At 38.2% G+C, this 19,757-nt stretch overlaps 1 pseudogene; it reads right to left on the bottom strand.

Annotated features, from left to right (window-relative positions):
• Window positions 1–4,818: 4,818 nt before the first annotated feature.
• Window positions 4,819–6,700, bottom strand: LOC146889118 (melanoma-associated antigen B5-like; annotated as a pseudogene).
• Between the last annotated feature and the right edge of the window lie 13,057 nt (window positions 6,701–19,757).

Genomic DNA, 19,757 nt, shown 5'->3' with positions numbered 1-19,757 from the left:
AGTTTGCATTCCCACCAACAATGGATGAGTGTTCCCCTCACTCCACATCCTCTCCAGCATAGGCTATCAGTGGTGTTTTTGAGTTTGGCTATTCTGACAGGTGTAAGATGATATCTCAAAGTTGTTTTGATTTGCATTTCCCTGATCGCTAAGGAGGTTGAGCATGACCTTAAGTGGCTTTTGGCCATTCGAAGTTCATCTGTTGTGAATTCTCTGTTCAGATCAGTACCCCATTTTTTAATTGGGTTAATTAGAGTTTTAGTGTCTAGTTTCTTGAGTTCTTTGTATATTTTGGAGATCAGACCTTTGTCTGATGAGGGGTTGGTGAAGATCTTCTCCCAGTCAGAAGGTAGCCTTTTTGTCTTACTGACAGTGTCCTTTGCTTTACAGAAGCTTCTCAGTTTCAGCAGGTCCCATTTATTCATTGTTTCTCTTATTGTCTGCACTCCTGGGGTTCTGCTTAGGAAGTGGTCTCCTGTGCCTATATCTTGTAGACTACTTCCCACTTTCTCTTCTATCAGGTTCAAAGTGGTCGGATTAATGTTGATGTCTTTAATCCATTTGGACCTGAGTTTTGTGCATGGTGATAGATATGGATCTATTTTCATTTTTCTACAGGTTGACATCCAGTTATGCCAGCACCATTTGTTAAAGATGCTATCCTTCTTCCATTGTATACCTTTAGCTCCCTTGTCAAAAATCAGGTGTTCATGTGGCTGGCCCAGAGTCTTTCTGAAAAGCCATTGACAATGACACTGGGACTTGTTTCCTCTGCATATACTGGATTTTGGGGATCCAGTCTGTTTGGATACTCACCTTCCTGGACCTGGAGGGAGGGGGGCTGGAACTTGAACTTCCCATAGGGCAGGAAACCCTGACTGCCCTTAGGGACGAAGAGGGAGGAGGAGAGGGAGTGGGGGCAGTGGGAGGGTGTTGGGAGGAGGGGTGGAAATGGAAACTTTTATAATTTAATAAAATTACTTTCTAAAAAAATGAAAAAGCTCAACAAAATGTTTCTTGTCATAGAAGGCAAATTCAGTGACATTTAAAAGATTTAGAAAAAAATAAGAGCCAATTATGAATTATTTTCTCTATTAAATCTAAAGCCTTTTACTACTCTTATTTGGAATATATGGGAGAAATGAAAGGATATATTGTGAATATGTCAGAATCATAGAAGTTAAAGTTGCTTATCCTCAAAAACAGAAATAGAGTCTATCAATATGGTGAAGTAGAGAACTCTACCAAAGGTTGCTTATATACATAGATTTCTAGATCCATTATACAACTGAATTTAAACTTTTAGTCTTGTTGTTTAATGTAATTTTCTAAATGAACTTGCCATTGTAAATTTATGTTTAAGTGACACTGTATCATACTGGACTTAAAGATCTGTGCAATCATGCAGAAACAGTAATTTTCTACTTTTCTTCTCATCTACATTACAGTCTCTGGAAACAAAATCCATGCAATTCTTAACAATAAAAACATCACAAAAGAAATATCAATCCCCAATATCATCTTACCCAGTTCTGGCCTACAAAGCTTCCCAATTGATTTCATAATTATGAGTATTTGAGAAATAAGGTATCAAGAGGAAAACTAAATAAGAAGTCCAAGGAGAAAAATAGTAAGGAAGAGACATTTCTAATATGCCTTACAACCTAAAATTGGAAGATTTTATTGTAGGTACCCAGGTCTTTTTCCCTTTTCTTCCTTGGCATTTCTCAGGGCTGTTTGACCTCTGGCCCCTGGAGATTCTGCACTGGCACTGGCTTGAGGGTAGCTTAGAAAGAACAAGGCTGTTTTTGTTATGGTAATTTCACCTGTAAACAAGGTTGCAGCTGCAGGCCCTACACGCCTCCCATGCCTGCCTCCCCCATAGCTGACCCTGCCTGAGTTCTGGGAATGTATCAATCTATTCTACTGCTCCTGATGGGAGGGGGCCATGCCCTTTTGAACCCTCTTGCCTCCTGGTATATATACCCGACCTGAGTTAATAAACAGCGGCTTTTTTACTCTCTGGCTAGCGAGCAGGTCTCTTGTGTCTTTGTCTACTTAAACCCTTAGGACAGTCGTCCATTCTCGTGGCCCTGGTTCAGGAAAGCGCGCTCCTGGATTAGACCTGGGTATCCACAGAAAAGTGCGGAAGCTAACAGATGGCGTCCCTGGATGGGCCCTTAAAGAAGGACTGAAGAACCGCATTCTGCCATCTGTGGATCCACCACGAGAACCCCAAAGAGGTAAGGGTCCCCCCACGATCTGGAAACTGGCCAGTTTTTATAGTGTGCAATTGTGCACGTATGATAAGGGGGGAGAATAAACTTGATTTTGAGGAAAAAGAAAAAAAAAGGAAAATGGGTGCTGAAATGTCCACTTCGGAGTTTGAAGGGCAGTTAGCAGATCAGCTACTGCAGCTCGTGGAAAAGCTAGGCACCAGGATCAAAGGTGACACAGCACAAGGGACCATCAAGGTAATTTCAGAGCTCAGTCCTTGGTTCTCGTTAACAGGAAATCTTAATATCGAGGACTGGGAACAAGTTAGGGCTGATTTACGTGTTGCACAGAGAGAACGGGGAACTAAATCCGTCCCCCTAGCGATCTATTCGCTGTGGCGTCTTATCAGAAATGCCCTCCTTAGTGAAGATGTTTTAGTGAAGGAACAGTTAGAGGTTTTGAACAAAACCCTTGAGGAAATTCAGAGAGTAGAATCTGTGAGCTCTATCAGGAGTTTTGAGGATCAAGAAGTCAAAAGCATTGATAATTTAGATGAAGAAGAGGAAATATTAGAAGGCGAAATCGTACTTCTAACCAAACAGCTAGAGAAGAAGGAAGGTGGGGCCACTAGTAGAGATGCCCCCATTAGGCCTCCTCCGCAAAGAACATTTTCTGCCACCCCAAACCATTGTTTATTATTATTTATTATTATTACTTATTTCTATGCACCAATCCCTGTAAGCTTGATAATCATTACCCTTCTAATAAGCTACTCACCTTTTTCAAAAATCATCCGGTGTGTTTCCCTAAAGTTATTTCCTTAAGGCCTTTGGCTGGGGCTAGGAATGTATTTACTGACAGCTCCTCCACCGGGAGAGCTGTGGTGTTCTCCCCACCTGATGTTTGCACTCAGACCGTTGATACTAACTCAGCTCAGGTAACTAAATTAACCGCAGTACAACTGGCTCTGGAAAAATATGCTGACATTCCATTTAACCTCTATACTGACAGTCAGTATATTAGCAAAATTCTTGCACCTTTAGAAACTGCAGCTTATATTGCTTCTGTATCTCGAGTCCAGATTCAGCTTCTGGCTATTCAGGCATTGCTTTGGGCCAGGTCTGTTCCCATTTACGTGGGACATTTGAGGGCACATAGTGATCTTCCTGGCCCCTTGAGTGAAGGCAATGCCTTGGCTGATGAACTCACTCGCCAAGTTTATACAGTTAGTCAAGAATCTTATGAAGCTGCTAAGGAAGCTCATAATCGCTTTCATCTCAATGCTGGGTCTTTGAGATTTCATTATAAAATATCTCGGGAGCAAGCCACTGATATTGTTAAGAAGTGCCCTTTATGTGTAGAATTTTTGACTGCTCCCCATTTGGGAATTAACCCTCGTGGGCTGGCTCCCAACCATTTATGGCAGATGGATGTTACCCACATTCCTTCTTTTGAACGTTTGCAGTATGTTCACATAACTGTGGACACATATTCACACCTTATCTTTGCCTCAGCTCATACAGGAGAAAAATTACGGGATGCTAAAAGCCACTGTCTTCAGGCCTTTGCCTACATGGGGGTCCCTAAATCTCTCAAAACAGACAATGGACCAGCCTATACCAGTGCTGGTTTTGCTAAGTTCTGCCGTGAGTTTCATATTTCTCACAAAACTGGTATACCCCATAACCCCCAGGGGCAGGCAGTCGTAGAGAGGACCCACCGAACTCTTAAGGCTTATCTGCACAAAACTAAAAGGGGGAATTACAGTTCTACCCCCAGAGAGCTTCTATCATTCATTTTATATATTTTAAACTTTCTGACCATGGATGCTGGCTCCCATACGGCGGCCGAGAATCACTGGCAGCCTAGCTCCCCCGGGAAACCCTTAGTAAAGTGGAAAAATCTGGCAAACGGCACTTGGTGTGGTCCGGACCGGGTCTTAACGTGGGGCAGAGGAGCGGTTTGTATATTTCCGCAGGATGCAGAGCTCCCGATCTGGGTCCCTGAATGTCTGGTGCGGACCGTGAATTCCCCTACTCAGAGACCTGAGGACGAGACGAGGTCGAGGGTTCCCACGGACACGGCGACGGAGGCTGTGGCGGAGTTGGCAGATTCCTGAGAGAGGATCCAGCGTCTGATTTTCCCCTTTCCCAGCCCCCTGCCTTGATCTGCCTAGGCTGCTTGCCCCCCTGAGGGGAAAACAGCTACCTCCCCTGCCCTGATTGCAATGTTGGGAGCTCGTGGCAAAAACCTTGCCAGACAGACAGAATTACCATAACTATTCAAGTAATCTAAATTCTCGATTGGATGCTGTAGTTGATCTTACAAACTGGGTGTAGATTTTGATCTCTGCTGGTCACAGGTCAAGATTTTGCTGCTTTTCCTCGGACCCCAGAATACAAATTACTAATTGGCTCTGATTTAGTTAGAATAGTCATGCTGAGGGTCCCATTTGCCAGTGCTGTAGCCCTATTCAAGGGGCTCTATCAGCACTGTCTCTTCCAGGAATGCTTATATGTATGCTAGAGCGTCTTCATCTGGCCAATGGCTCTCAGGTCTGCCATGGCCTAGCCCTAACAGGCGTTCGCCTTGGAATATCTTTCAGCATAACATCGGCTGAACGCGCTGGAGGATGGCTTTAACCAGAGACGGGCCTAGATCACTGGGCAGGCTTTTCCAATCTAAGACATGGGACACGTCTGGATCTGAGGCGTGATCCTGACAACGGATCCGGATTTGTCCTGGATCCCGGTGACACCTAAGACAGGTTTCTGCCATCACATTTATATATATTTAAAGGGAGACCTGTAGGTACCAAGGTCTTTTTCCCTTTTCTTCCTTGGCATTTCTCAGGGCTGTTTTGACCTCTGGCCCCTGGAGATTCTGCACTGGCACTGGCTTGAGGGTAGCTTAGAAAGAACAAGGCTGTTTTGTTATGGTAATTTCACCTGTAAACAAGGTTGCAGCTGCAGGCCCTACACGCCTCCCACGCCTGCCTCCCCCCCCCTAGCTGATTCTGCCTGAGGCGCTGGGAATGTATCAATCTATTCTACTGTTCCTGATGGGAGGGGGCCATGCCCTTTTGAACCCTCTTGCCTCCTGGTATATATACCCGACCTGAGTTAATAAACAGCGGCTTTTTTACTCTCTGGCAAGCGAGCAGGTCTCTTGTGTCTTTGTCTACTTAAACCCTTAGGACAGTCGTCCATTCTCGTGGCCCTGGTTCAGGAAAGCGCGCTCCTGGATTAGGCCTGGGTATCCACAGAAAAGTGCGGAAGCTAACATAAAGGAGAAGAGCACCAGGGGTCAGTAGGAGGTGAAGAGGGCTACTTGCTACACTGAGAATTCTATGTAGCTCTCAAAAGGAGACAAAGTTTACAACTGGTTACCGACTATGGCTCCAGAGGTAGAAGCAGGTACATATGGGAACATCACAGAAAGGAGTACTGTAATGATGGGGGGGGGAGCTGCAGCTCAGCAGAATACCAGGTCCTTTGCTTATGACATTTCCATGATTTTCTTTTAAACTTTCAGTGACAATGGTCTTAGAAAAATTACTGCAAATAGACAAATTAATTTGTAATTATTTTTACTTGATTTTCCTTTATAAAATTATTTTAGGACCAAAGTGGAGGCTGAAAACAAATACAGAATGCAAGGTTTAATCATATTTTAATCTTAATTTTCTCTCTATTATAGTCTATGTCTCTTAGTATGGATTGTTTTGTGCTTTCAAAATGATCCCTATTGCAATGCTATTTTTCGCATTTTGATAATGAGATATTTTTACATATTGATGGCAGTTCTAACCTTAGCAGTGTACTAGGATCATTTTCACATCTGGTTTGGGCACTGCCTTACTCACCTTTCAAAGCTTCTTCATAAAGGTGGGTAAAGAACCTAAGAGTGATTTGGTTGATTCTAGCCAAAAGCTGCAAGACTTTCATATTGGAGGTTTTGGCATGGGTTTGGGAACTCCACAGAAAATCATTACTTGGAGGATCACTTTTTGTCACCTGTCTACGCTCTGGGTATTTCATTCTCACTAAATCTTGTGTCAGGAGTTTCCAGGGTTCTACCTAAAGACATGAAGTCTTATTTACCAGAATAGATTTGCTTCTTCTTTAGAATTTTCCAGATATCTTCTTCACTCGCAGAGTTGTGCTTAATAAAGATGATATGGAGGAACCTCATTAGAAAACCAGTTTGGGCTAAGCCCTTGCCAGCATAAATTCTCCCATTATTTGTTTCAGTTTGCCAATGAGGTTTGTATAAGGGCTCACTGAAGTTGACTTCTCTCAGTTCTACTGCAAAAATATCATATATCTTCTCAAAGGCTTTCCTGAAGATCTCAGAAAAGTAATTCATATCTCTTGGAGATAATCTTCAACACCTCTTCCTTGGTACTGAGCTGCTTCATAGTGTAGTTGTGGATGAGAAGCAGCAATATCTCAGGCGCTATTTGTGATAGAACTTTCTGATGTAGATAATAAGTGGTAGTTGAGGTATATCATAAGGCTTTTCCCCTCTGTTACTTTCATTTGGTGCTTTAATTACTAGGCCCCCAAAAAACAAGTGGCTACAGTATTTGTGGATGGTGAGTGGAGCTTTCTTGGGTTTTGTGGGAATGCAATGATATCTATTATTATTCAGGCTCTGAGTGGAAGCAGAAATGTCCTCTTCTGCCTCTTTTATTTTCTAAGCACTCCCACAAGGCTGAATGAACATCACTTAGAGCATGGTGGTGGTAATGGCATTTTCCATTGGCATGATGCTTACCCTTCTGACCTTGAGGCATGAAACTGATTTAGAGATGATAACAAGGTGTGTGAACACTGCTGGGGCTACAGACACCTAGTTAAGGAAGAAAGAGATGGTGTGGGCACCTCAGCATGGAAGCATCTTGCCACTTTTCACAATGATGTCTAATTTTGATGTTTCTCAGAAGAGACCTGCTCTACAAACCCTTCAGACTCCTGCTGTAATCAACTTGTCTCTTGGGAGGAAGGTTAATTACACGCTAGGCTGAAAGCCTGCCTTTAGTACCTGTATTGTACTGACATGGTGGCAGGATTGGATATAGAGCTGTGCAGATTGTCTCCATTCAGTCTAAATCATGATTTCAACCCTTGCTAAATCCTGGATCTGTCTCTTCTCCTACTGTGAAGTTGTTACCTCAAACAAAGAAGGCAGCATGCTAATTCCTGAGGCCCTAGAGGAAGAAGAGAAGGAAATTCTTACCCTAAGATTCATGATGGTTAAGGGAGACACAACTGTGAGTTATCTGGAGCTCTTTATATAATAGGACGCATGTTAAATGGTTTTCTCTAATCAATGAATTTACCTGATTCCTAGCTAATCTTTTTTTTCCTGCTAATTGAGACACCCACACATCAAATGTCTCACTTCTTGCTTGCATACAGTGAACCATATCTTGTCATGAAGAGCTGCAATCGCATATACTTAAGAGCTTGAGGTAAGTTGATCACAAGTACAAAATCTTCTTGGGCTGCAGAGAGAGTTAAGTGCAGTCTAAGCAAATCAATGATACCATGTCATAAAATAAAACTAAATGTGAACTTGTGATATGCTTCTCCTCAAAAATATGGCTAGCAAGAAGTAAATGGACAAAACAAAAGGAGATAAGGTTATGGCATAGTTTATAAGGAACGTATAATAGTAAAAGTCATGTACTTATGAAAACATCATCGGGAAACACATATTACATGCTCACTTCAAAATATTACAATAATTAAAATGTAATTTCTTTCAAAGCAATGATTGTGAATATTACATTACAACCCCCCTAGTGGTGCTACTTAGCACAGAATTCTGAGTACATACCCAAGCACAACAGAGGAAGAAAAAGACATATCTTTCTACATTGACCTGTGCTCCCGTGCAAACAGAGACTGGCAGGCATTTTATACCTGGTGATATTTGCCACATATGTAGACTGTACTTTTTAACCCAAAGGAATGACTACTGTTTAAAGAGTACAGATGTGAATACAAATAAGAAAACAAAAGAGAAAGCTCAATAGAGGGTGAAAAATCCCACTGTGGCTGTAAGAACACTATTTGCAGTTTTCAGTGAAAAAAAATGCTCTTGAAAGATTTTGGACCCATGTCCTTGCTAAATGAGCTTAGCTAGGTTCCTGCTGTCCTCATCTCAAACACCAAGCAGTGGCAGAGAGTATTCCAACTGCTGTTCTATAATTAACATTACAAACATCCCTGCGATGAGTGAGAAGTGGAAGAAAGATGCTTAGAAGCTTTTCACTCACAGCAATATGCTCTTAATGGAGGTATCTTCTACCTTTGCACTTTTAATGTCCTGCATCTTCAATAAGGATTGTAACGTGAGCACATGGGTCTTGGAAACTCTCTCTCATTCAATGTTTGAATTGTGGCTGAAAATATTGACAAATAATCTCAACTTCAGAAGAAATAAAAATAAAGTCACAAGGCCTTCAGCTGGACATCCCCGGAGTGAGTCTTTAAGGATAAAACTAAAACAGAGTCACAATTTTTGCTGAGTTCACTAATTGTTGATCTTATGTACATATATTTAGAACTGGTCTTGGTTGAGCAACTATATTACTGAGATTTCACGGATGGAGTATCCATGTCATATCTAAAAGATACTATTTCGATGCAGGCTTCCTTGTCATCAGGCACTTAAATCTTCCTTCTTTCTTCTCTACACTTTTCCCTTAGCCTTTGCAATAAGGGTTGCATTGTTGATTTACCAAGTAAACTGGAGAAACTCATGGTCACTTATTAACTGCTCTTTGAAAACTTGTGCTTCTCCATTGTAGCCTCCATATACTGCAGAAAGGGTGATATACTGATATACTGATTAGGGTGAAGCTATATTTGCCTGTGGGTGTAAGGATACATATTTAAAATATAGTTAGAAATTATACTAGTTTAGAAAAAATGACACTAGTAGATTATCCTCTAATGTATATGACTTTTCCAGTCACAAGTATCTGACTAGGTTTATAGAACCAAGCATTAATTCTCGTCTACTATGCAGGCCTTAAAACAGGTGAACTAGCTGTTGGTTATCCATGGCAGTGACATCATTAGGGATATCTTGCTAAGCTGGTTAATGCTGTGAGTATAAGGTATTCTGGTTATTATTATTATTATTATTATTAGTAGTAGTAGTAGTAGTAGTAGTAGTAATAGTAGTAGTAGTAGTAGTAGTAGTAGTAGTAGTAGTAGTAGTAGTAGTAGTAGTAAACAAGTCATGAAGCAGTTTGAATTAGAATGGTCCTCATAGGCTCATATATTTCAATTTTTGGTCCCCAGTTGGTGAACTGTTTAGGAATGATTAAGAGGTGTGGTCTTATTGGAGAAGGTCTACCACTGGGAGTAGGTTTTCAAATTTCAAAAGCCCACACCAGGCCCAATCTCTCTCTCTCTCTCTCTCTCTCTCTCTCTCTCTCTCTCTCTCTCCTACTTTCCAGTCAGTATCTGAGCTCTCCTCTCAGCTACTGTTCCAGTGCCATGTGTGTATGATACCATGCTGGCCATATTGATCATGGACCAACCTTCTGAAACAAAATCAACCCCAAATCTATATGTTTCTTTTCTATAAGTTGTCTTGGACATTGTGTCTTTTTGAAGGAATAGAACAGTAGTTTAGAATAACATAAGATAAATTCATCTCATCTAGGAATATGGAATTTCATTTGAGAAAATGTTTCCATGAGTTACGTCTGTAGGTAAGTCTGTGAGGCAATCTCATCATTGGATTGATATACAGGATCCCAGTTCACTGAAGTCCTAATTTGTATCAAAAGTCAAGCTGAGAAAGCCAGGGTAGCAACTCAGTAAGCAGCATTTCAAGGCTTCTCCTTCAGTTCCTGCCAACAGGTTACTCCTCAGTGAGTTTCTTCTCAGACTTCCCTTCATGAAAAACTATAAATTTTGAGTTGTAAAATGCCATTTAAGGTTCTCCTCCAGGGTCTACCTGTCCTAGTGAGTACCCCCATGACCGAGTTTCTCATATTGTATTTCCCCAGCTAGTGCCCTGGCCTAGTCTGATAACCTCCTCCAACACTGATATCAATGTCTATGCTTCTGTCAGGACCTGGCCTTTAGTCATTGATCTATAGTTCTCTTTGTATCATATCCACTATGGTATCCCATACCCAGACTTTGCTATCCCACCTCCAACATCAAGACCACTAACCTCCTCTACTTATTTTACTTAACTCAACAGATTCAGTCTGGGTCTCACAACCATTTCACCATCCCAGTAAGTAAGACCTTACCAGCACTCACTGAAAATGAATGCTAGGCTTGAGCCACAATATGTCAAATCTATCTGTGAAACCACAGGACTCTCCCATATCAAATCCAACCTTTCCAACCAGATCTATCTACTCCCACACTTGACCTTGGAACAGGAAACATACCCAGTCACTACCATTCAATTGATTTCATTCCACCAAGGACATTTCAACCTCTAGATCTAACCTATCTCCACATCTTCTTCCTCAATCTGTTTTATATATAACAAACCCAGAACAAACAAATCAGCCCATATGCCCAGATCTCATATTAGGAATAACAATAGTATGAAAGATCAAGCAAGTTTTTGTTCTTTAAAATTTAATAGTCTGGCAGAAATACCAATGAGAATTAACTAGATAAATGACAGGACAAGGAATTTAAAAGAATGTTGTAGGAGGCTGCTTGTTTATTACCAGCTGTTCAGCCCCGAAATAACCACACAGAAACTGTATTAATTAAATCACAGCTTGGCCTATTAGTTATAGCTTTTTATTGGCTAGCTCTCACATCTGAATTTAACCCATTTCTATTAATCTGTGTATCACTGCATGGCTGTGACTTACCGGCAAGGTTCCCTCTTGTGTCTGTCTCTGGCAGGGCTATATGAAAGAAACATCATGAAGCTGCCAAAGAAAGACGCAAGCTGCCAACCAGAACCTTGTCAGTAGGTCACGAGCCTCATGGTAAAATATAAAATAATAATAATGGGTTAACCAAATATATAACAGGTAGCTAGCAATACACTTAAGCTATAGGCTAAGCAACGTTTTAATCAATACAGTTTCTGAGTAATCATTTCAGTAGTCTGGGCAGCTGGGAAACAAACAAGTGGCCTCATCCAACAAAACAACAATCACAAATTTCCACAAAGAATTCAAGGACTTTAAAGAGGATGTAAGGAAGCAGCTCAATGAAATCAAAGAGAAAGTGCTGAAAAAAACTAAACACCAGAGTGATATCCAAGAAAACACAAACATAAGGCTAGTGGAAAGGATGAAGAATTCTATTATCAAGACTTGAGAATATAATTCAACCAGGAGATAGAAACAATGAAGAAGATTCAAGCTGAAATGAAAGTGAAATTGAAAAACCTACTAGTCCATCTAGAAGACTCAAAGAAAAGCCTTACAAATAAAACATGTCAAATAGAAGACACAATATCAGGTATTCAAATAAAACAGAGAATCTAGACCAAATAAGCAAGCAACATAACATTTTAAAAAATCTCATGAAAGAAGCAATCAGGAAATGAAATATGCAATGAAAAAACTCTTTGAATCAAAGGCATAGGTGAGGGTGAAGAAACCCGGAAATGACATATAATAATCATCAAAAAGATCATAAAGGAAAACTTCCAAACTAAGGAAAAACACACTCATACAAATACAATAAGCACTCAGAACCAAAAACAGACAAGACATAAAAAGAAAATCTCCAGAGCATATCATAGTTAAAACATTAAGTATATGTAAGAATAGGGCATTGGATGCTACAAGAAAAAAAAAACACAAGAAATATATAAATAACAGATTTGTTAATGAACATTTGTAAATTGGAAGATTCTGTATCAATGTATTTCAAGCCCTAAAATACTATGAAAGCAAACCTAAAATAATATACATAGTAAAACTATCTAAAATATATGAAAAAGAAAGAGAAAATTTACACAACATAACAGACCAAATAAATAATTTATAGCCAATGCACTAAACCTAATGAAATTATTGAATCATTAATTCAGGCTGAGGAGAGGAACTAGTATAGCAGAAAGACTGTGGAAAGAAATATGAAGCTATAATTATTAAAATACAAAAGATGACTGAGAGCACAAAACAGAAAAAAATCACAAATGATGACCACAATTAACACTATAATACTTTTAAGTATCAATAACTCAATTTTCCCAATCAAATGATACAGACTGACCAAATGGATCAAAAATCAAAATTTATCTGTCTGTTGCTTATTAGAAACACATATTTTTTTTAAAAAAATAGGCACTGCCTTATAGTAAAAAGATGAACAAAAGTACTCAATCAAATGAGACCAGAAAGTAAACAAACATCTCTAGGCTAATATCTGACAAAATAGACTTTTAAAAAAGTTCAGGAGAAATAAAAAAGGAACACTTCATTATATTCAAGGGAATAGTTAATCAAGAAGATATTCGTATCCTAAACATATATGTACCAAAGCCTAGTATACATAATTTCATTTTAAAGTTTCATTTTAAACAACTACCATGTTGTTGTTGTTGTTGCTATTGTTGTTAGAACAGTAATGTTTGGTTTTACCCTAGGTCTCTGGCCTATCTAATTTCTGGTTCTTGGTTATCCTAGAAGGGTCAAATATGGGTTCCATCTCATGGAGTGGGTCTTGAGTCAAATCAGATATTAGTAAACTACTCCGATGAGTTCTATGCCAACATTGCCCTAGCATATTTTCAGGCAGGACAGGATGTAGGTCAAAGGTTTTGTGACTAGGATAGTGTCAACATTTTCCTTTCAGTAGCCTGAAAAATATGTTAGGGCAACGATGGCACCAAAAAGACTAGAATATAGGTGTGAATGTCCTATGTAGGCACTAGCTCAACTTCTCCTTGTTCAATGAGTAGTGTAGGTGCTGTAATCACCAATAGGGACTTGCTGTCAGTTTTTGGAGAGCAAAACTTCATCTTCAAAACAGTCTGGGTTGTTTGGGGATTTCCATGAGACCCCTGGGCCAACAATTCAGTTGAATGCAACCCATTCCCATCACTGAAAGCCTCTGGCAACAAGAGATGACTGGATGAGATTTCATAGCCTCCATTACCTTGAGCCCTTGTTGGGATCACCTCCATACATCCCATAAAGTTTCTACTGTGTTAGGTCCTCACACAACCTCCCAAACACTACTGATCTAAGAAAACTATCAATAAAATACTTACTACTGATATTCTGCTATACTCATAGATCAGTACCTAATTCAGTCATCATCAGAGAAGCTTTGCCAGCAACAGATGGAAACAGATGCAGAGACCCAGGCCTGACATTACATGGAAAGAGAGACTTCATTAAATTCCTTGCCTAAGACCTCAGAGAACACCAAGGAAGAGGAGGTTGAAAAAAATGTAAGAACCAGAGGGGACAGAGGACACCAATTGAACAAGATCAGAAAACTCAACTAAGAAAAGTTGAGTTGACAAATACTGAAATAGCAAGCACAGGGCCTACATGTGTCTGGACTAAATCCTCTGCTTACATATTATAGCTTTTAGCTTAACATTTTTGTGGAACCTGTGACTGTGAGAATAACGAGGTCTCTGACTCTTGTGCCTGGTCTTGGGACTCTTTTCATCCCATTGGTGTCCTTGTATAACTTCAATATGATACTTTAGGCTTCATTTTACTGTATTTTATTTTGCCATGTTTGGTCGCTATCCCTTAAAGCCTCTTCTTTTCTAATAATAAAGAGAAAGAGAGTGTATCCAGAGGGGAGGGGATGTCGATGAAGCTATGAAGAGTAGAGGGAAGGGAAACTTTAATTGGGATGTAATGCATGAGAAAAGAATCTATTTTCAATAAAATGAAAAATGTAAACAAAACACAACAAAACTTCTGAGATATACTTAAAGCAGTTTTAAGAAGATTTAGAGCTCTAAATGCCTGCATTAGAAAAATCAGAAAGAGAACAAATAAATGGATTAATGATGCAACTCAGATAACTGGAAAAACATGGACAAATCAAACCAAAACCAGTTGGTGGCAAGTAATAAAACAAAATTCAGAGCAGAAACCAATGAAATATAAACAAAGAAGACAATACAAAGAATCATAAAATCTTAGTGCTGTTTCTTTGAGATGATCACAAATCTGGGAGATCCTAGGCAAAACTAACTGAAGGAAAGAGAGGAATGAAGCTAACAGCATCGGGAGTAAACAAGGAAACATTAAAACAGATACCAAATCAATTCAGAATATTGAAGAGGATATTAATGGATATTAATCCACAGACCTTATTTTTGACAAAGAAGCAAAAAATATCAAATGGAAAAAAGAGCACATATTTAACAAATGGTGCTGGCATAACTGGATATCAAACACGTAGAAGAATGAAAATAGATCCATATCTATCACCATGCACAAAACTCAAGTCCAAATGGATCAAAGACTTCAACATAAAGCCAGTCACACTGAACCTCATAGAAGAGAAAGTGCATACACTTGAATACATTGGCACAGGAACCCACTTCTTAAATATAACCCCAGTAGCACGGACACTGAGAGAAACAATTAATAAACTGGGACCTCCTGAAACTGAAAATCTTCTGTAAAGCAAAGGACATGATCAAGAAGACAAAACAACAGCCCACAGAATTGGAAAAAAATCTTCACCAATGCCACATCAAACAAAGGTCTGATCTCCAAAATATACAAAGAACTCAAGAAATTGGTCATCAAAAGAACAAATAATCCAATAAAAATGGAGTACAGATTTAAACAGAGAACTCTCAACAGAGGAGTCTAAAATGACTGAAAAACACTTAAGAATATGCTCAACATCCTTAGTCAACAGAGAAATGCAAATCAAAACAATACTGAAATTCCATGTACACTTGTAAGAATGGTCAAGATCAAAAACAATGATGACAACTTATGCTGGAGAGGATGTGGGGTAAAGGGAACACTCCCGCATTGCTGGTGGGAATGCAAGCTGTCACAATGCCTTTGGATATCTGTATGGCAATTTCTCAGAAAATTATGAAACAACATTCCTCAAGACCCAGTAATACCACTTTTTTGGATACATATCCAAAGGATGCTCAATTGTGCCACAAGGACATGTGCTCAACTACATTCATAGCAGCATTGTTTGTCATAGCCAGACTCGGGAAACAACCTAAATGTCTCTTGACAGAGGAATGGATAAGGAAAATGTGGTACATTTACACAATAGAGTACTACACAGCAGAGAAAAAAATAACAACATCTTGAAATTTGTAGGCAAATTAATAAAGCTAGAAAATATCATTTTGAGTGAGGTAACCCAGACCCAGAAAGACAGATATCATATGCACTCACTCATAGGTGATTTTTAAACAAAAAGCAAAGAAAATCAGCCTTCAAATCACAATCCCAGAAAACCTGGACAGCAATGAGAATCCTAAGACGTACATGGATCTAATCTACATGGGAAGCAGAAAAAGACAAGATCTCCTGAGTAAATTGGGAACATGGGAACCATTGGAGAAGGTTGATGGGGAAGGGAGAGGCAGGGAGTGGCACAGAGAAAAATGTATAGTTTAATAAAATAAAATAGAATATTGAAGGGGAATAATTTTAAAACCTGCATTACATTAAACTGGGAAACCTAAAAGAAATGGATTATTTTTCTAAATTCAGACAAACTACCAAAATTAACCCAAAAAGGCAACTACCTAGACAGACCCATAACAAAAAGCAAAATGAAATAGTCATAAAAAGATTTTATGTTAAAATAAAAAGGTCCAGGACCAGATATATTCACAGAATACTAGGCATTTTAAAAGTTGTACAGCCAGTACTTTAAGTAATCAAAAAATAGAAATAGAGTGAACACTCCCAAACTTCTATGAAACCAGTATCCAGTCTAAGACCCAAACCAGATAAGAAAAACACATCAATAACAAAAGAGAAAATACAAGTCAATATCTATAATGAACATTAAAAAATCAATATAAGAATTGCAAACAGAATATAAACATGAATTAAAAAGATTAGTCACCATAACTGAGTTGACTCCTTCCCTAAAATACAGGAACACAAGTCAATAAATGTAAAAACTACATAGACTTTTAAAAGGACAAAAATAACATGATTAGCTCAATAGACACAAAAAAGCCATTGACAAAATCCAGCATATCTTCATGAACAAAGTCTTAAAGAATGTAGGGTTAGAAATACATACCTCAACATATTAAAACTCATATATCAGATACCCATAGACAACATCACATTAAATGGAAAAAATCTTGACTCAGTCCCTCAAGTCAGGAATAAGAAAGGGTTGTCCTTTGTTCTCACTTATTTTCAATATTATGTTTAAGGTAGTAGCTGGAGCAATTGAACAAATGCAGGAAATTAAAGGGATATAAATAAAGAAGTACAAATATCTCTATTTTCAGATGACATGATACTATATACTATAGATCCAAAAATTGCTAGAAGACACAATTTAAAAACCAACAATGTGGCAAGACACAAATCAACTTACACAAATTAAATTCTTTTTTGTATACACCAACAAAAACATACTGTGAAGGAGATCATGGACACACTACCATTCATGATAGCATCAAAGTAAATAAAGTACCTAGGAACAAATATTACCAGGGAAAAGAAGGATCTCTACAGTGCACTTTAAATCACTTAAAGAAATAAAGGCACTAGTGAATGGAAAGACATCCTATGCTTACAAATTGGTAGAATTAATAGTGTAAAATGACATTTCTAAAAAAGGCTATTTACAAATCAATGCAATCACACTCAAAATCCCCATTCCATATTGAGCAAATAGAAAAATAAACTTAAAATTCATATGCAATTCACAAAACAATTCTGAACAAAAAGGACAAGACTGGAAGTCTTAGCATTCCAGATCTTAAAATATATTACATATCCACAGTAATAAAAAACATCATGTTATTGGCAACATCAGACATGGAGTTAAATGAACCAAAATCAAAGATTCACATGTGAATGAATGTAGCTTCAGTTACTTGGTATCTGTCAAAGAAACCAGAAACATAATGTGGGCAAAAGAAAGAATCTTCAACAAATTTGTTAAAGAAAACTAGATGTCCACTTGCAGATGAATGAAAATAGGCCCATATCTATCAAAAAATAGCACAAAATTAATTAAAGACCTATATCTGAAACCTCAAACACTGAAACTGCTAGAAGTACATATGGACATTACCCTATATGATATAAGTATAGGAAAAGAATTCCTGACTAGGATTCCATTTGCTCAAAAATTATGGCCAACTATTGTCAAGTGGGACCTCATGAACTAAGAAGCTACTGCAGAGCTTAAAAAAAAGCAATTGAGTCACAAGGAAGCCCACAGAAAGGGAGATAATCTTGATAGTTACACATCTGACAGAGACTTATTATGCAGAATATTCAAAGAACTAAAGCTGTCAAAAATTGAAAAATGAACCATTTGAAAAATGAGCCTAGGATCTGAATAGAGGATTCTCAACAGAAGGAAAAACTAGTAGGAAATACCTCAAAACAATAATGATGTTTGAAAACATCACAAGGAATCATACTATTAATTATTTACAGAAAAATATATTACATGTAATTCTGTGTATAAATACATATAAATCATTTCAATGAATATTTTCTCTCTGGGCTGATGGTGCTGCCTCCAAGATTCAAATACCAACTAACAAAAACCCCAGTATCAAACACTAGAAGCCCTCCTTGAGGTGTTGGCCAAGGCTGTTCAAGAAACTCCTAAAGCATACAGCCTATTGCTACCTCCCTTGGTTACACCTCAGAGGTGGAATAAGTCTCTATTGTGAAAAACACCAGGCATTTCAAAAACAAAGCCCATTGGAGCCACCCCCTACAGAACTTATACGAAAGCCTCCTTCCTGAGTACTAGTTTTTGTGGTACTAGAAGGTGCCATGCAAGCTTCCAAAGGAAGGAGACAACATGTAGTACTACCAAGCTATCATGTCGATGAAACATTATCAGTGAACAGCATGGCACAATAACCATAAGAAGGCAGTAATGATATGTATACCTTAGCAGTAACTAACAGCTCTTTAATTGGAATTAACAAGTGGGAGACCATGTCTGGTACTAAAAACCTAGCTAACTACTCAGTGTTAATGAAGTCATGACAACTGGAGGATAATGTGAAACCACTATTATTCTAACTCAGCATAATTCCTAACAGCAATCTATAAATATTTGTCCTTATACTCATATATAAGCGTAGCCTTTGCCCCTTCTTAAGTTAACTATTTTTTGTAACAGGCAGAGACCATTACAGAAAACGACCACCAATTAAAATACAGAGTTGTGGAGTCCAGTCCCAAGGGATACAATCACCAAGCATTCCCAGAGTGTTAGTATCTAAAATATATTAAGTAGTTTTAAAAAACTGAACTCAAAGCATAATTGAAATATGGAATACAGAACTAAGCAGAAAGTTCTCAAATGATGAAACACAAATGACTAAGAAACACTGAATGTTCAACATCAGGTAAGTGAAAATCAAACTACTTTGATATTTCTTCTTATCACGGTCAAGGTAACCAAGATTAATAAATCATGGTAGCACATGCTAGCAATGATGCAGAGAAAAAGGAACAGTAATTCATTGCTGATAGAAGTACAAACTTGTACAGCCACTTCAGAAATCACTGTGCTTATTCCTTAGCAAGCTAAAATAGATCTACCATAAGATCAATCTATACCACTCTTGGGATAATACCCAAAGGCTACTACATCCTACTACAGAGACACTTGATTATCTATTTTTATCAATGCCATATTCATAATATCCAGATATTGAAAACATCCCAGATGTCCATTAAATGATTAATGTATCATGAAAATGTGGTATATTTTCAGAATGAAATATTATTCAGCTGTTAAGAAAAATGAAAATTTTAAATTTACAGAAAAATGGATAATGCAAGAAACAATCAACATGAGTGAGGCAATATAGACCTTCCAAACAAATACTGCATGTTTTCTTCTAAGTATGAATGTTATCTTTTAAGCTTTCAATATTTGTGCTGTAGCCTGAATAACCATAGAGGTTAGGTACCTAGTAGCTGTAACCTGAATAACCATAGAGGTTAGGTACCTAGTATGAGACTACAGGGAAGAGAGAATCTTCCAAGGAAGGGGAAATAGAATAGATTTCTATGGAAGAAAAAAAGAATTAAAATATATGAATGAAATTGGGAGAAGTTGGGGGAGAAAATGGAAGGAGTATGGGGAGGAACAATTAACACTGAAGGATATTTGATAACTTATCTCTATATAAATTTTTTAAAGTATATACATAATATATAAGGATTATAGGGTCACCAAATAATAGGAAATATTGCTCCAATTAGACACTTTAGGCCACCAAATAAGACATCTAGTGCCAGGAATGGATAAAATCTTGTTAAGTCATTGACTAAAGAGTCTTTATGTAAACTACCAAACATCACAAACTATTGCCAAGACAATTTGCTGCAG

The sequence above is a fragment of the Myodes glareolus genome, chromosome X (genome assembly GCF_982192425.1).
Source record: "Myodes glareolus chromosome X, mMyoGla1.1, whole genome shotgun sequence".
Taxonomy (NCBI): domain Eukaryota; kingdom Metazoa; phylum Chordata; class Mammalia; order Rodentia; family Cricetidae; genus Myodes; species Myodes glareolus.
This window is presented reverse-complemented; position numbering and strand designations above follow the sequence as displayed.